The sequence below is a fragment of the Marmota monax genome, unplaced genomic scaffold (genome assembly GCF_021218885.2).
Source record: "Marmota monax isolate L192 unplaced genomic scaffold, Marmota_monax_Labrador192_F-V1.1 WCK01_AAM20220418_F8-fsc00021, whole genome shotgun sequence".
Lineage (NCBI taxonomy): Eukaryota > Metazoa > Chordata > Mammalia > Rodentia > Sciuridae > Marmota > Marmota monax.
Window position 1 is genome coordinate 23,771,901 of NW_026695228.1, and position 17,849 is coordinate 23,789,749.

The 17,849-nt window shown below is 39.3% G+C and overlaps 1 pseudogene; it reads right to left on the reverse strand.

Annotated features, from left to right (window-relative positions):
- Positions 1–16,375: 16,375 nt before the first annotated feature.
- LOC124087698 (putative olfactory receptor 7A2) lies at positions 16,376–17,064 on the reverse strand (annotated as a pseudogene).
- Between the last annotated feature and the right edge of the window lie 785 nt (positions 17,065–17,849).

Here is a 17,849-nt window from a genome sequence, read left to right on the forward strand (position 1 = left end):
CATTCCAAACCTAGTGAACCTCACTGAGTGCCCAGCAAAAACTATAAACAATAAAAGTGTATTTTCTAAAAGACCAAAGTAGTGATTGTTTTTTTAACCTAGTTTTTAAATGTTTTTATTATTGCATTGCAGTGATAGATATGGTTGGGGCTATTTTTTGAAAGTATTTTATTTTTAGGTGAACACAATACCTGTATTCTATTTACTTGTTTTTTTTTTGTTTGTTTGTGTGTGTGGTGCTGGGGATCCAGCCCAGTGCCTCACACATACCAGGCAAGCGCTCTTCCCCTGAGCCCCAGCCCCAGCCCTGTTGGGGTCATTTTGACACAATCTCACATGAAGGAAATCTGTTTTGCTCCCCTTCAGTCCCCAGTAGTTTCCCTCCTTCCCCTCCACCCTCCCACTCTTCCTCTTCCATATGTCAAGGCGTCTGAATATCCATACACTTTAGAAGAAATGACCAAAGTCAAAAATCAACAATTGATAACAGGAGATATCCAAAGTATCTACAGGAAATTGGGGAACTTTTAATAGGAAACAGCAGTTCTGTCTTCCTGATGCTGTTCCTTTCAACTGACCTATTGAGTTTCCCTAGATTCACAGCAGATATGCAGGACTCTTTCTCCCTGTTTAAAGTTCACACAGTGCTGAGAGCCATAGCCAAGTAGGAATGAAGCATGGCAATTTCCTTGTCAGCCTACCCAATGTTGCTTAGAGGGAGGACTCTCCATTGTGGAAATGGGCTTGCCTTGGACCCAGGTCATTTGCAGTGACATTGCATGAATGTTTGAGAATTTTGATTTGAAAGGTGACCTTGCTCAGGGATTAGGGCGGATCCGGGTTTAGGGTGGATCTGGGTTTATGGTGGATCCTGCTGGGAATAGGGCGTATCCTGCTTCCTCAGGCACCCGTTCCTCAAGTTCCCGTTGAGTTCTCCTGGGATTCAGACAGTATTTGGAATGCAGAGCCCAGTGGAGGGGAAATTTTTCCCAGAACGTGTGTGTAGAGTGCCAGTGAGAGTTCGGGAATAAAGAATTGCTGTTTGAATCTACAAGGCTGTGTGGTGGCCTGGTTATTTTGTGCCCAGCCAGACTGCGGCATTTGGTGGCCCGTGCGGGGAAAGTCTGAAGCTTAGAGGTAAGTGAAATTACTTGCCCCTGAGGGAAGGCGAGAGAATGGGTGACCATTTCAAAAACCAATGTGTTCTTGTTTTGATTTTTTTTTTTTTTGTTTTTTGTTTCAAGCTGCTTATCCCTAGAACTTTCTCAGGCAAACTGGGAAAAATAGTTGGCTCAAGGTTTGAGGTTTGTCAGCCCTGAGGAAAAGAAAATTGATACAACGATTTTTTATTCCTTTTTTGTTTCATTCAGTTTCGGTTTTGTTTTGTGTTATCTTATTGGGTTGCGTTATCTTTATAGTAGATTAGAAATTAGTAAAAAACAAACCAAAAGAGTGTTAAGTAAATTGTTAGAGGTTCAGACCATGGAGAAAGACATTTTAGATCAAGCAAAAGAGAAGGTCTCTCCAGGTAGTCAGACAGAGGAAGAAAATTTAAAGAAAAAGGGCTATTAGGAAAAAAGCTACAACAGGAGGCTGCTACTAACTCCGTTCTATCACCAGAAGGCGTAATTCAACCAACAGCTCCACCTATGGAGACAGCTGAGTGGCCCTCAACCCCCGTAGTTGATAAATGGGATCCTGAGACAGGACCTCAAAGATTAGCATACTCTGTACTTGAGCAGGCAGGAGGCCAGCGAATTCTCCGTGCTTTAGATTTCAAAACAGTGACGCAGTTAAAGGAGGCTGTAACAACCTATGGTCCCCAAGCACCCTTCAACAAGCATGGTCGTATCCATTACCAACTTGGACATGACGCCAGCAGATTGGGCTAGCATGTGTAAATCTGTGCTAAATGGAGGACAATATTTGTTATGGAAGGTTGTCAATGAGGAGACAGCTACACAAAATGCAGCAGCCAATTACCCTCAAAGAAATCTAGATATGTTGTTAGGAAAAGGACCTTATGAGGGTCAATGGCAACAAAATTGAATATGATCCTGCTATATATGCACAAATTGCTGCAGAAACAGTTAGGGCATGGAAGACGTTACAAGGACATGGAGATTTACAAGGTGAGCTATCTAAGGTAATACAGAGAGCTAATGAATCTTACGCTGAATTTGTAGATAGGCTTATTCAAACAGCTGCCAGAATTTTTTGGGATACAGAACAAGCAATGCCATTAATAAAACAACTGGCTTAGACCAAGCAAATCATTGCTGCAGAGAGGTTATTAGACCATGGAAACATGAAGATTTAAACACATATATTAAATTATGTAGAGACATTAATGAACAAGGGCAAGTCTTGGCAGCTGCAGTACAACAGGCTTTAGATGCCAGGCCAAAAACATGCTACAATTATGAACAAACAGGACATTTTAAAAGGAATTGCCCCATAGGAAAAGAGTTTAACAAAACTAGGTATCAAAGGAATAGAATACCAGGTATTTGCCCACGATGCCGTAGAGGGAGACATTGGGCTAATGAATGCCATTCTCAAACCAACATAGAGGGTACTCTCTTATCAAAAAATGGACAAGGACCAGGTATTTACCCACGATATTGTGGAGAAAGGCATCAGGCTCCATTGTCAACAAATGGACTGGGGGGCCCAATGCTCCGGGGCCCAAAACCACAAAGATACGGGGCAGTGGAGGAACCCAGCAACACCATCAGGGTAGTGCCCAGGACATATTGTCCATTAAATCCCTCATCAGACAAACCAGAGGGAGTGCAGGGTTGGAATCTGCACCTCTGCCAGAGCAGTACTAACTCCAGAGATGGGAGTTCAAATCATTCTCACAGGAGTAAAAGGACCTCTTCCTGAGGAACAGTAGGCTTATTATTGGGACATAGTTCTTCTACACTAAAAGGACTTATGATAAATCCTGGGGTAATTGATCCCGATTATGTAGGTGAAATAAAAATTATAGCTAGTTCTCCAAGAGGTATATCAGTAATTTCACCAGGAGATAGAATAGCACCGTTATTAATAATACCCAGCCTGCATAATAAATTTTCCTGTCGTAGTGTAGAAAGAGGTTCCAGGGGATTAGGCTACACAGGTGTAGATTGGGCTATGCTGTCTTTAAATTTAGATTCTCGACCAATGCTAAAACTAAATATTCAAGGACATGAATTTAATGGGCTACTGGATACAGGTGCAGACCTTAGCATCATCTCTCGTCAAGAATGGCCAAAACATTGGCCATTACAACAAGCCACTCAAAGGCTTCGAGGCCTAGGAGTGGCGACTAATCCCCATAGAAATGCAATAGTATTAGATTGGAAGGATCCTGAAGGATGTGAAGGAACTATACAGCCATATGTATTGGATCATCTTCCTATAAATTTATGGGGACGAGATGTCCTAGATCAATTAGGTTTGATGTTAACAAATAACATCAATCTTAATGCGCCCACTACTAGGGCTAGACAAAATTTTAGGAAAGAAAAAAGATTAGGAGAACAAGAACAAGGTATAGCAGCACCAATTCAAATATATCAAGGAATAAATAGACATGGATTGGGTTTTCAGAAGGGGCCACTGAGACAATAAAAATTACTTGGAAATCAGAAAGACCAGTATGGGTTCCTCAGTGTCCCCTGACTAAAGAAAAGATACAAGCAGCCCATGAACTGGTCAAACAACAATTACCAGAAGGACATATACAACCTTCTGTATCTCCCCATAATACTCCCATTTTTGTCATCAAAAAGACATCTGGTAAATGGAGATTATTGCAAGATTTAAGAGCCATTAATAATGAGATGTTTATTATGGGACCTGCTCAATCAGGGATTCCCCAATTGTCTGCTTTGCCAAAAACCTGGTATGTTTTAGCTATAGATATTAAAGATTGTTTTTTTTTTCAATTCCAATTCATCCCGAGGATAGTCCACGTTTTGCATTTACTATCCCTGCACTAAATCATGAAGGTCCTGATCAGAGATATGAATGGAAAGTACTCCATAAATGGATGGCTAACAGTCCAACTATGTGTTAAATTTATGTTAAAAAAGCAATCCAGCCACTTTAAAATCAAAATCCTGAACTACAAATATTTCACTATATGGATGATGTATTATTAGCACATAAAGATAAAAACACATTGCTGGAATGTTATGCCACACTTAAAAACTTATTTAAAAATTATAATCTAGAGATAGCAATAGATAAAGTACAATTACATTTTCCAATTAATTATTTAGGAGATCTATTATCCTCAACCATGGTCCGTCCACCAAAAATTCAATATGAGTAGATCAACTCAAATCACTTAATGACTTTCAAAAGTTATTGGGAGACATAAATTGGATAAGGCCTTATCTAGGCATACCAACAGGAGAGTTGGGTCCTTTATTTGATATTCTAAAAGGTCCATCAGATCCAAATTCACCCCGCATGTTAACTCCTAAAGCAAGAAAGGCATTAAAAATTATTGAAACATATATGGAAAATATGCATTTGGATAGAATTGATATAAGTTTGCCTTTATTATTTATTGTACTACCAACAAAAAATATTCCTACAGGAGTATTTTGGCAAGAAAGTCCATTATTATGGATACATTTATCTTATTCTCCTAACACTTACTAGGTATCCTGAGGCTGTAGGACAATTAATACTCAAAGGAATAAAAGCAGCAAAGGGAGTGTTTGGAATTTCTCCCTATAAAATTATTACTCCATATACTACAGATCAAATTGATGAGTTAGCTAATGAGTTAAATACTTGGGCAATAATCTTGTGTAAATCTAATGTTTCATTTGATAATCACTTGCCATCTAATCCTTTGTTGTCTTTTTGGTCCTCGCATCCTGTAGTTTTTCCAAAAATGACAAGAAAAACCCCTATCATGAATGCTCCAAATATATTCACTGATGGGTCAAATAATGGTACAGCAGCAGTAGTTACCCCTGATCACACTTTTACATTTTTAGTACCCAAACAATCAGCTCAAAATATAGAGCTTAATGCAGTTTTAGAAGCTTTTGTGATGTTTAAAGTTTCTGTATTTAATTTATTTTCTGATAATCAGTATGTAGTTAATGCTATAATATCCCTTGAAGATGCTGGTAGGATTTCTCCTTCCTCTACTGTTTTCTCTTTGCTTTCCACTATACAAAGTCTAATCTGGGACAAAAAAGATCCATTCTTTATAGGACATATCAGGGCACATACAGGGTTGCCTGGAGCCCTTAGTTTGGGCAATGATTTAGCAGATAAAACTACACATGACACACATATTTTCTCTACACTAGAAGAAGCTACAAATTTTCATAAAAGGTTCCATGTCAATGCTAATACTTTATGAAAACATTTTAAAATAACTAAAGAACAAACCAGACATATAATAAAACAATGTCAAAATTGTGTGACCTTTTTACCACAAGTTAATCTTGGAGTCAATCGTAGAGGATTGATACCTAACCATATTTGGCAGATGGACGTCAAACACGTGCCAGAATTTGGAAAATTAAAATATTTGCATGTTACAGTTGATACTTCTTCTGGATTTTTGATGGGCTCCCTTCATGCTGGAGAAAAAAGAAAGATGTTATAGCTCATTGCTTACAAAATTTTGCCACTGTGGGTGTTTCAAAACAGTTAAAAACAGATAATGGTCCTGGTTATACTTCTACCTCTTTTAAACAATTTTGCTCATCATTTGGCATTACTCATATAACAGGAATCCCATACAATCCACAGGGACAAGGCATAGTTGAAAGAGCTCATCAAACTATTAAAACGTACTTATTAAAGCAAAAAGATGGAATTGGAAAGGGGTATATATCCCCCAAAGATAAACTTAAAATAATGCTTTTTACTCTAAACTTTTTAAATTTGGATTCATCAGGGCTCAGTGCTGTGGAAAGGCATATGTGTCCAAAAAATGTACATAAGCCTAAGGTACTTTGGAAAGATATTCTAACATGACAATGGAAAGGTCCTGACTGAGTGATTGTCTGGAGTCGGGGTTCTGTTTGTGTGTTTCCACAGGGAGAACATCAGCCAATTTGGATTCCAGAGAGACAAACCAAAGCAATTTCTACAGACCAAAAAGAAGATGATTTGACTCAAATCCATAACAGCTGATATCCAGAGCTCCAGCTTGGCTATTCTTACATCTGTGACAGTGATTAACCAGGGTGCTTTTTTCTATATTTATTTTATTATTGCATTTTTCCACATCATAAAGTTCTATTTTATTTTTTGAGCTCATACAAACCTAGGTTAATGTTTTTCTGATCAGTTTTATTTTTTGACTGTGGAATTTTTAAACATTGCTATGGAGATTTCACCTGTGTAAAGCTACAAGGCCTTTATTATTGTCTTATGTGTTGTACGTTTGTGTGCACTCTTGTGTTTTGTGTTGTATGTCTGTGTGTGCGTATATCCATATATCATATATGAGGAGTGCTCATGAAAAAATGGATCTGAATTATTTTTTTTATTCACGTGATTTAAATGGTTTAATTTAAATTAGGTAAACAGCTGTTAAGGATTGTTTTTAAAGGAGGTTAACAGATCTGTTTGTTTACTTTCACCTTTCCTTTTCATTATATTTAATAATTCTTTTCAGGATAATGCAAATTGTTCAGAAAATTGTTTTCTTAGTACCTGTTGGAATGTTACATAATTTATTTTTAGCATCATTACCAAAATTCCTATCTTCATCCCAGTGCCGGTGAAGACAAAGATAAAACCAAACTACAGCTTCTATGATAGCTATCACAGTAAACTGTATAAAGTGATGCATCAATGAATAATAACTCAACAAGTAATGCTCATTCAAGGAGTCGATTTACTTTGGGAGGAAATGGACATATTGATAGATTCCTCCGCTGTGAACTGCTTGCAGAACTTGCGGGACTATGTATCACTTGTATGCATTGTGAACTATCTGTTGGTGCAGCGAATTGTGGTAGTGCTGGCATATCTTTGCTGATGGTGTCACCGGTGATACAATTTTTCCAAAAGAGCCATCAATTGGCTTGGTGTCGTGGCATTTCTGTATCCTCCTCCCTTCTGCTAGTGATGGTCTAAAATTTGGGGGCCAACAGAGGTGAAGCAAAGAACCTCACCCCCCCACACTGGTGCATAGGCCTATCCACAAGTATGGCTGTATGCTGGACCGGTAGTCAGTGACGGGTATGATCCAATTGCAGTGGTACCAACCTAAGACAGGAGGCTGATGCCTAGAGATCAGCTCATCTGATGACGTGTAAGGACCATATGTTTAATTGGACAACCTAAAAGGCATGGTCCTTAAGCCACATTCCTTGTTGTTTAATTAATCAGAAGGGGGGAGATGTTGAGAGCCATAGCCAAGTAGGAATGAAGCATGGAAATTTCCTTGTCAGCCTACCCAATGTTGCTTAGAGGGAGGACTCTCCATTGTGGAAATGGGCTTGCCTTGGACCCAGGTCATTTGCAGTGACATTGCATGAATGTTTGAGAGTTTTGATTTGAAAGGTGACTTTGCTCAGGGATTAGGGCGGATCCGGGTTTGGGTTTAGGGTGGATCCTGCTGGGAATAGGGCATATCCTGCTGCCTCAGGCGCCCACTCCTCGAGTTCCCATTGGGTTCTCCCGGGATTCAGAGAGTATTTGGGATGCAGAACCCGGTGGAGGGGAAATTTTTCCAAGAACGTGCGTGTAGAGTGCCGGTGAGAGTTCAGGAATAAAGAATTGCTGTTTGAATCTACAAGGCGGTGTGGTGGCCTGGTTATTTTGTGCCCAGCCAGACTGTGGCAACACAGCATCATTGTGCCTGTTCACTGAGTCTATAGGTGATAATCCAATATATGTGTGTGCTATACCATGATCAAATCAGGATAAGGAGTTTTCAATCTCTTTATCACTGTCCATTTCCTTGATTCCATTTTTTGTATGTAACATCAATTACTGGTTGATCTTGTTTTTTTTAATTTTTTTATAAGTGTTTTTTGTTAGACACATAATAACTGTATAGGTTTATTGTGTATATTGTGATGTTTTGATACATTTATATGTTATACAGTGATCAGATCACGGTACTGGGGAAAAATGTTAAAATAAATTGCTAGACTCTTGGAAAGAATAGATTGGGAAGTAGGATTTAAAGTTATGATTTATCTAAAGATATATTCAAATTTACTTGTGGATGATGGACATGATCTTTAGTGAATTGATGAAGAGGAGCACCTTCCAACAGCTGGCCAAAGGTTACTTGGCTTTTGGAAATACACCTGTGTCAAAGTGTGGAAAATCAAGAGGCACAGAGACATAAGAGAGAAATGAAAATAACTTGGAAATATGTTGGAAAGTTGACTTATTAGAACAGAAGAATTTTCACTGGCATTTTTGAAAAAGTGGGGATTCACAAGTGAAGAAATATTACATTGTTGAGTCAGATCCATCAGAATGAAAAGCCCTGCAGGAGCCCAATAACAATCACTCATCTGTTGGAAGATATTAAAATCTGTAGACTTTCAGACACTCCCCACAGATGCATCTCCACATAGGTGCTGTGCTCATGGAAAAGGAACAAGTACAACATCAAAATCAGTGAAAAACATGCTGTTGGAAAGAAAAAATGCGGGAAAAAAAGAAAATAAAAAAGAATGGGAACGAATATCCTCCAATTCAAAGCAAAGTATTTTTAAAAATCTGAAATGGAGAAGTCAACATCCCTCCAAGGCACTCCCTTGACAGGTTATGAAATAATCATAATATAAAACTCTTTAGCATACCTATTTTTCACTTATCAAGTAAATTTATTTTTCATGTGGATAAAACCAAGAGTGGAAGAAGATTCTGTGATATATTTATATTAAGAGTTTCTAATACTGAGATTTATTTACAAAAATAAAATCCTAAATATGGATTCTTTCCAACAAATATTAAAAATGTGCTGAAATATGCTCCATTGTAATTTTTTTAAAGGATCTCCCACCAGGGTACATCCCTCTGCTGTTCATTCTGGGTTGATCCATTCCCCTTCCTTGCAAAGGTACTCAGACTTACATTAACTTCATACCTCTCATCCATCTTCTAAATGAGCTTCTGTAAACAATAGGTTGATGGTCAAAAATGACCCTTTGTTGCTGATTTCTGGGACATTTTTAGTATCTTATAAATCCATTAGTAAATTAATTAAGCTGGCAAAGGACAGCTCCATCTCTGGGCTGCAGGCCAGGCTAGTTGGGCTCTCAGGGAACCTCAGGTGAAAGCTCCTGGCTTCATTCTCTTCAGTATTTTCCTGCAGTGTCTGCTGGGCTCTCAGGCTCACCTGGGTAGCATCTCTGGTGGGAGGGTCTTCATGCACATGCATCAGTTCTTCCCTGGATGTTGAAGTGCAGAGATAGACTCTGATACCAGACAAGAGAACTGGAATGGGTCCAGCTTTGATCCTCATGTCAGATTTGAAGATCCTGAAGAATAAGTTAAATCCCAAGGGTGTGCAATCAGGGAGAGCAGGAGCAATCACAGCCTACAGCTTTGTGTTCACTAGGCACCTGTCCTTCCTTATACTGCAACCTCTAAGCACCTGATTTACCTGCAGGACACTGGTCTATAATCAGGAAGAGTTTCCATGGATTCCTCAGGGAGCAGAGTGGAGTCAGGTGCATCAGCCCATATTACCACCAGTCTACAGGCCCCATCTTCCCAAAGTCCAAACCTCCTACCACCATATCCCTCCTGTGAGTTATAGTTTTCTTCCACGTGTGAAACTAAGAAACCTGCCCTGGTTAGTTATCTTTTGTCCTCAAAACACTGACTGATGTTGGGGAGACAGTCTCTGGTTTCTCTAGAAATTTTTTCTATCCCTCTTTAACAGAAGAGTGAGGTCTTTTTGTATAAAATGTGAATACATAAGACAACACCTCCTGTATTCATCACTCTTTGCCAACAATATCCGCAATGTCATGCATCTGATAACTCACATTTCTAATGAGGGACCCAATTATGGCTCTTACCTTACGAGGTGAGTATGACTTTGAAGAGATGAGAATCTTTTAGGCACCAAGACTTGAGCTCCCTTCTCATTTCATGCTCATTCAAAGTTGGCTCTTTTCATGTCTCTTCTCTCAAATTTTGAAATGAAACCTGATTTTGTATGTACATGTAGATTTGTGTGGGTGGATGACTCAACTCTTTAAAAAATTACAAATCCATAGGCACACATGTCGTATTCACACCTGGCACCATGAACACTTTCTGTGGACCCACAAAGTATTTCCACACACTTCATTTATTCCTCACAACATTGTTCTGAGGTTATGCTTATTTACCAAGATTAACTTCAGAATAAAAGGCACTGGGGGGGTTAACTTTCTTGATATTAAATGTTTAATGGTGCAATTATATTGTCACATATTTTTAGGGCATTATATGATGTTTCCATACTTTTATACTGGGTAATGACCAGATCAAGGTGAGCATATTTACCTCCTCAAGTTTCATCATTTCATTGTGGTGAACACACTCCAGACTGGTAGAAAAAAAGAAGGTGAAACAGGGCAAGGAGCGGAAAGAGAAAGGGGACATACTTGGGGTTTAGTTGGAACCAATTGTATTCCATGCTTTATGATTATGGCTAGATGACTCCCAATATTATGTATAATTTTAAAGCACTAAATGCAAAGGATATTGGATTCCATCATTTTTGAAATATGCAGGACCTTATTATGACTGCACTTTGCGACAGAACAGCAGAACCAATTCCACATACTTGACTACAACTTAGTACCCTGGGGCCAACCTTCTCTGTCCCTCCTGCTCCCTTACACTTTCCAGCATATGGGGACCAGCATTCTGCTCTGCGCTCCTGTGAGAGCAACTTCTGTGCCTTCTACATGTGAGTGAGGTCCTGCCGTACTTGTCTCTCTGTGCCTGGCTTGTTGCACTTCACACAGTGACCTCCAGTTCTCTCCATATGATCAATGATGCCAATTTTATAACAATTATATATAAAAAAAGTTAAAGCTTATTGAACACGTTCTTCAATTGACACATGAGGTGAACTGTTCATAGTAAGATTTTATATCTTTTAATGAATATCTAGAAAAGAGTCGCTCAAAGTATCCAGAGCAGAGGTTGATAGAGAGAGATGGAAGCATTAATTATCTTCATTTTTTCAGCTTTTAATGCACACAAGTAATAAAGTATTACACTGCACCCATACCTACATTCAATTATTACATGTTAATTATACATGTTTCTGAAATTGTTTAAGAAAATAGACTTGTTGACTATCCTGACACGATCATTACACACTGTATACATGAATTGAATTAATTCCATACCCTATTTGCACAATTAAGAAAATTATTGAATTAAATATTTTAAATTATGTATGTCAAAAATGATAATAGAATAAATGAGACATTATTACCCTATGTGCACACATATATATGACCTACGTTACTACACTACATCATTTAAACCGGATGAATGAGAAGTCATAATCCATTTATGTATAATGTGTCAAAATGCACTCTGCTGTCATGTATAGTGAACTGGAATAATTTTTTAGAAATAAATTTAAAGAATTGATAATAATTTTTTTCAAACTAGGGGAAAGTTTTTTTTTTTTTTTGTATATTGTGGATATTTGCTTGATTATTTGTAATTATTTACCTACTTATATTTACCCTATAAAATCAGGTTGCAAGCCTCAAATATGAACAATAAGATTCACCCTAGAATAAATTAAATTTAAATTAAATGAAATCCCAAAAGTCAAAATAGACATATACAAATTATTTCAAAACAATTACCATTTTTGAAATGCAAGAAAATTGTCAATGTGCCTGAGTCAGTGACCTAAAAGAATAAATACAAATGAATTGGGAACATGTGCTCAATTTCATGAGTACACAGAGAAAATCACATTAAAATCATCAAGGGGACTTTAAATACCTTACTTTGGTGTTTGCTGTAGTCCTAAATCTGCAACACCCAGAGACAGAGTGATTCTTTGTTGGGGATAACCCCAGAAGCAGGAGTCTGTATCAGAAGTTCTTGATTCCTCTGAGCTTAATTTACTCTTTAGTAAAGCTTCTCTAGAGCCATCTTAACATGAGATCAGGGACCATGCCCTGCCCTTTGTGACCTCAAGCTGGTTGCCTGGTGACCATAAGGTCCTGCTACATGATGAGGGAGTGACCAGAAACCTCCAGAGACAGTGTGTATCAGATGGTCCAACAAAGTGGCAAATGCTGAGTGGAGTTTTAAAATCTTAATTTAATGGACAAGTGATTGTACATATCCATAGGGTGAACGTGATGTTTTTTTGCACATGCACACAATGTGTGCTGAACAAAACAGCTTAAGGGAACTTTACCTCCCCACATCATTACCTTATGATTCCAGGTTTGTGCTCCTCACTTCAGATCGTCATAAAACACATGACAAGATCTGGGCATTGCAGCCACCACCCACCCCCACTCACTGTACAACACCAGGACTGGGTCTTCCTATTCACCTGTGTTCCTGTACATGTTATCCAGCCTCCCTTCCTCCTCCTCCTCCTGCCTCCTTCCCAGCCTCCAGGGTCACTATTCTGTATGTAGATTGAGGCTCCTTTGGCCTCCACATAGGAGCACATGCAGTGTTTGCTTCTGTGTGGCTTCTTTCATGGGACACAAGGGCCTGTCCCCTTTATTTTCTTGTAAATGACAGGATTTCATACTTCTTGAAATCTGAAGAGCATTCAGTTATAAATATACCACATTTGACTACTGTGAAGACTGCCCCTGGAACATTGGGAAGTGCAGGCACATTTTTGGAAGCTAATTTCAAATCCTCTATTTTTTATTGTCAAGATCTACCTCCAGGAGTCTGGATTTCTGTTTTTTTCTGCCTCAAAGCCTCTTAGTTAACCAGCCCATGTGTAGTTTTGTGGCTCAAACTCTCTCTTCTTTCCCTTCAACCATCTCCTAATTTTCATTCTATTAATATAAAATTCACAGAGGACAAACCCTTTTCAGGAACTGTACTAGACATTATGGTTGCAGGCATAGATGAGATAGGGTTTAGAATGTCTAGGATTTCATACAGTGTGAGTATAATACTTCAGTAAGTTGAGGATGACAGGAAGGAAAGAGGAACCATCCAAAAGGCAGGAAATCTTCATAGTTGGTCTCATTTGCATCACCTCAGAACACATCTCTGCAAGTGAGTTTTCAGGGCAACAAGGCCCCCCAAGCATTACTTGTGAGGTTACATGTTAAAGGTATAAGATTTGGTTTGTTAAAATTAAAGACAATCCCTTATTGTAGATAACTGGGAAAGTGCCCTGTTATATTCACACAACTGAGATTTCCTGATGAACGTTAAAAGGCTGATCCAATGTGGAACCTCAGGAACAGTCCTGAGGACAGGGAGGTCCTGAAGGGAGACCCCAGGGAAGAGTGGCATTAAAACCTGTGAAAGCTGAGGTTGTCAAAGGGCTGGATGGAAGAGGCCAGGCTCTCGGGCCCTTGATATAGTGCCCACTGCTGCTCAGGAGAGTCCTGCCATGGCCTTCACTGGGGCACCATCCACCTGACCCCTCCAACTCCCTGCTCCTAAGCGTGTAGACAAAGAGGCTCAATATGTGGATGACACCAAGGCTACATCAAGGTCATCTAGACAACAAAGTGCCTCCAGAACTGAGGAAGACCTCAAGGCCAGTGCTACAGTCTCAATCTTAAGTATCACCCAAAGGCCCTGTGTTAAAGATTGGTCCCCAGCTTGGTGCTATTGGAAGGTGGTAGAAATACTAAGAGGAAGGTCTAGTGGGAAATCTTAGTTCATTTGGTAATTGCCCTTGAAAGGGATTGTAGGACGCTGATCTGTTCCTCTATCTCTTCCAATTCCAGGCCATGTGGTGAGCCGCTTTCCTCTGCCACAATCTTGCCACCGCTTGTTATGTGCTCATTGAAATAGGGCAAGCCTTCAGGCCAATCCAAAACAGATTGGAATTTGAAAACTGTGAACCAAAATAAATGTTCTCTCTGTATAAATCGATTATCTCAGGTGTTGTGTTATAGTAACAGAAGGCTGACTTGCATAACCAGTGCATAATGCAAAGACATTACAAATAGTTTAGACCTCCATGCAGAAAAGGCTTTTGAATTGGTTCCTGACTGTCAAAATTCTAGAATGATAGCATCTAAGTACACTGTTATATTATTGATGAGGTTGCCTGAATAGGGGAACTCAGGATTCTGGCAAGTCCAGAACAGTGTGGGGTTCCTATGTTTGTGCAGAAGATGGGCAGTAGTAGAGGTTTACATAATAAAAGCCATATTCTAAAAGAAATATTCATCAGTACTGTCTACTCTCATCTCTATCTATCAGAGATCAAGATCAATGAAATATCATATGGCAACATTTCTTTTTGCCCAAATCTGTTTATTTCAATATCCATCAGTTTTACACCAACCTGAAAAGCAGACTTCACCACAGTCTTTTTACATTTTGTGTCTGGGGTGACATAAAACCACAGCACATTGTCATCAAGATGGTGTTCTGTTTCATTTGCCAGCTCTCATTAGAAGAAAGCACATGAGGGTAATTTGAAGCCTAGGATGCACCAGGACGGCAATGACAGCTTGCAATTCCATGGGAGAAAGTGAACAGAAATCATGAGTTCAGGAGTAAGGAGAAGGCATCAACATTTAAACTATTTACAAATGGCTTGCTCTGCTTTCCCTTTTGATTTATAATTCTTAATGGAAGTTTTCATTTGGAGAAAGTTGTGGATTAACATGTGGTAGTAAAAAAAAGACAGAGAGAAATCCAAAAACCCTTTAGTCAGGTTCCACCATGGTAACACTGAGCAAAATATCACAGGCAGCTGCTGATAAAAAGGAAATGAACACACAGAGCAAGGAGAAGATCCCTGCTCATGTCTTACTACATCATTCACACAGGCTCAGATAGGGAGTCAATCTAAGTGCACATCACCAGAGGAGTGAAGGGAAAAAAACGTGGCATATATACAACATGGAACACCATTTATCCTTATGTAGGGATGAAATCCTGTCATTTAGGCCAATGTGGATGGAACCGGAGCACACTGTGCTAAGTGAATAAGGCAGATACCAAAAGTACTTCATGGTCTCTCTCAAACGAGGAAGATAAAAATAAAATAAATGCTAACTTGAATATAGAATACAGATTACTATACATCAGGTTGGAGAGGGTGGATAATGGATGGCTATATTTGATGAGTGTACACCGTGGGCATGTGTGGAAATATCACACTGAACCTCATTAATAGTGCCAATTATTTACGCTCATCAAATAACATACAGAAAAGTTCCCAGCAGTCAAGGACCCCAAGTTTTGCCCTGTTACAGCTACATCCACCTTTTTCCCTGCCCAGTGCCTGGCCCCCCAGATCCATCAATCTGCTCACCATTTATACATTGCTAGCATTTCAAAAGTGTTGTCTAGCACGTAAAAATATGCACCTGGGAAAAATGGTGGAGTAGATACCACTGGGGACATGACCTGTTTTGCCCATGACTATGTTAGGCACTGTGGACACCACGCTGAAATAGAAACACTATCTAAAAGTGAGAATAAAATCTAATGACTGGCTAATGCCTTGGTAAGTTAAAGGCTACCTTATCAAAATGGAAGTTTTGGAAATAATATAGAAAAAAAATCAAAGAAAGAAAATTGAATATCTATTCTCATCCAGGCTTGGGGCACACTTGCAATCCCAGTGACTCAGGAGTGTGAGGCAGGAGGATCACATACCAAAGCCACCCTCAGCAATGTATTAAGGCCCTATGCAACATGGCAAGACACTATCTCAAACAAACAAACAAACAAACAAACAAAGCAGAAAAGGCTGTGCCTATGGCTCAGTGTTTAAACAGCCTTGGGTTCAATCCACAGTATCATTTTTTTCTCATTTTTACTTCCACAATAAAATTATGAAAATTAGCCTTAGTTGGTATATGCATTATTTCTCATGTGAATAGTCATTATGCATATTTTAAGCAAAATGAACAATTACTTAGCATGACATTTGTCATTTGAGATTATTTATAAAAATATATCTTATGGGATAAATGAGAATTTTCAGGTATTTCTTATCCAAAGTTGGAAAAATTGGGGGAAAGCTGGAAAATGACAAGGGAAAGAGTTGGATTTCATAGTGATCACAGTGTGCAATACAGTGAAAGGTGTCATGGAATTGTATGCCAAAGTTGGACCAAGTTCTGCTTCCACCTTCTGGTGAAGAATCCTGGATTCTGGTTCTGAGCCTCTGAGCCCTGCAATCATGGACACTAATTCAGTCTCAGTACAATTAACACTTTTATTATTCTGTGTCACAGAGTCTTCTCAGAGCGCTCTTGATGTCCTTGTTTCTCAGACTATAGATGAAGGGGTTCAACATAGGGGTGACCACAGTGTATATCACTGAAGCGGTTGCAAAGGAGCATGAGTTTTGGGTCAGAACAGAACTGAGGTACACACCTAGGGTTGTGCCATAAAATAAGGAGACCACGGAGAGGTGAGAAGCACAGGTGGAGAAGGCTTTGTACTTGCCCTGAGCTGATGAGATTGCATGGATGGAGGACACTATCTTGCAGTAAGAGTAAAGGATGCCAGTGAGAGGGCCACCTCCCAGCAAGACAGCCGTAATATATATCACCTGGTCATTAATAAAGATGTCAGAGCAGGCTCAGTGAACCACCTGGTTAAGTTCACAGAAAAAGTGGAGGATGTCCAAGTCTGTGAAGAAGGACAGCCACAATACCATTAAGCTTTGTAACAATGCATGTAGAAAACTCACAACCCAGAACATCAGAATCAGCAATCCATAGAGCCTTTGGTTCATGATGACCATGTAGTGCAGGGGGTGACAAATGGCCACAAACTGGTCATAGGCCATGATAGTCAAAAGGAAGCTATTGAACCCATCAATGATTTTTAAAAAAAGCACATCTGAGTGATGCAACCTGCATAGGTAAAGGCCTTGCTCTGTGTTTGGGTGTTCACCAGCATCTTGGGGATGGTGGTGGAGGTGAAGCAGATGTCCACAAAGGACAGGTTGGAGAGGAAGAAGTACAGGGGCATGTGCAGGTGGGAGTCTGAGATGGTGGCTAGGATGATGAGCAGGTTCCCCAGAACAGTGACCAGGTACATGGACAGGGAATGGCCACAGATGAGGGGCTGCAGTTTTGGGTTCTCTGCAAGTCCCAGAAGAAGAAATTCTAAACGTAGAGTATCATTCCCTGTTTCCATATGCATACGTCTACCAGAAATGAGAAAAAGAGCATAACTCATTTTCCCTAGACAGGTATTACTTACATCATTGAAATGAAACAATACATATTTTGCTGTAAAAAAATAATTTCAGTAATGAGTGTGTAGCTCATGTTGGAGTGGTTGCCTAACATATGCAAGGCCCTGGTTACCATCCATATACCTCAAAAAAGAAAAAAAAAGCCAAGGGAAAGGAATAAAATTAACTTCTATAGAACATGTGTGGCTCTGTTCCCTAAGGGATCTGATCCACCTCTGATGGGAAATTCCTGTATCATACTCAAGGTTTCACTAGGAATTCATGTATTTCAGAATTCTAATGAGAAAGTTATTCAGGCCTCTGAGAATTATAAATTGAACCCCCCTTATGAACACTTTCATTGTTTCTGTGTCTTGGCTACAGTGAATTGTGCATCAGTGAACATGGAAGGGCAGATCTCTTCAATATACCCATTTCATTTTCTTTGGCTACACACCCAGTAGTAGGATTGCTGCATCAAGTGATATCCGTATTTTAAATTTTG